The sequence below is a fragment of the Elephantulus edwardii genome, unplaced genomic scaffold (genome assembly GCF_000299155.1).
Source record: "Elephantulus edwardii isolate Elephantulus edwardi_28Jun2011 unplaced genomic scaffold, EleEdw1.0 scaffold00050, whole genome shotgun sequence".
Lineage (NCBI taxonomy): Eukaryota > Metazoa > Chordata > Mammalia > Macroscelidea > Macroscelididae > Elephantulus > Elephantulus edwardii.
Genome location: NW_006399800.1, coordinates 8,988,713 through 8,990,115, shown reverse-complemented (window position 1 = coordinate 8,990,115; position 1,403 = coordinate 8,988,713). Strand labels below are relative to the sequence as shown.

The 1,403-nt window shown below is 45.0% G+C and overlaps 1 pseudogene; it reads left to right on the top strand.

Annotated features, from left to right (window-relative positions):
- The window catches only part of LOC102853983, a 14,927-nt pseudogene extending 14,342 nt beyond the window's left edge, over positions 1-585 (top strand).
- Positions 586-1,403: the final 818 nt, after the last annotated feature.

Genomic DNA, 1,403 nt, shown 5'->3' with positions numbered 1-1,403 from the left:
GGGGTAATCGGGATGGGTGTGTCAGAGGCAGTGCGGTTGGCGCAGGATGGAGCAGGGTTTAGGGCTGTTGTGCATAGGGTCGCTATGAGTCGGAAAGGACTCGACGGCACATAGCAACAACAACAACAGTGTTCCCTTGCTGTGTTAAATTTTTATTTCATTGACTTTGTTTCACATACATATAAAGTAACTGCAAATAGATCTGAACTTTCCCCTATCCTGCGTCATCCTCATCACCTCTGACACACTAGAGCCATTTGCTGCAATCACTGTGTCAATCCATCTCGCTCATTTACCTGGGTGACTCAAACAGCTTGCTTTTGGCTACTGACCCCAAAGCTGGGGATTGGAAACCGCCCAGAAACACGACGAGAGAAATGCTTGCAAGCCAGCCTTTATGGCTTTATGCATAAAGCTTTATGCTTTATGCCACCTTTATGGTGGCAGCCAAGACGGGCCGTGGGGCAGGTTCCTCCTGTAGTGTGCGGGCTGCCGCCGGCTGGAGTGTCCTCAATGGAGACACGCATGTCTTTTATCTTTGTTACACATCACAGAAGCTTTGCTCTCAGGCAAGCTCACTGTTAGTAGCTCCAGGCTTTATTCTATCCTGTCAAATCCAGTTTTACAAATAGCCTCTCCTTCTTGATCATTCAGTGAAAAAAATCACTGAACTGAATTTTGGGTGACCTAACTCAACTAATCCTTCAAGCCGTCATGGTGGACAGGGGGTTGGATGTTCTAATGTTTCCAGCTGAGATCTTCCTACAACCTTGCAAATATGAAGTGGACTGTGAAAAAGGTTGGTTTCCAAAAGGCAAAACAGAATAGATGCAGAGAGCAAAAGATGGAATTTCTAGGGAGGGCCAATAGTTCATGCTTTGGGTTGTTAACACAAAGCTTGGAGATTGGGGTCCACTCAGAGGTACCTCAGAAGAAAGACCTGGTGGTCTCCTTCCAAAACCTGATTTGTACACTAATGTTCGTAGAGGCATTATTCACCATCACAGGAACAGGGAAACAGCTCAGATGGCCAACTGTAGATGAGAAGCTGTGATACACGGACACAATGGAGTACTACGCAACACGAATGAGCAACAATTTTGAAAAATACTATGTAACTTGGGAGAGGCTGGAGAGCATTATGCTGAGTGAACGAACACATTCTTATAAGGACAAATACTGCGTAAGTCCATTATTGTGAAAATAGAAGGATAACTAGTAAAACACGTACAGGAACTCAAGGGGGGAAGGGAGGAGGATAGGTAACAATGAAACCACAGAGCTGCATAGTTTTGTGGGTAGAGGGGGATGGGAAACAAATGGGAATGATCTGGGCAAAAAGACAGAGTAACGATGGGCAAGGTTCAACGGTGATAGATTTTATAAAACATAATGCATGACAA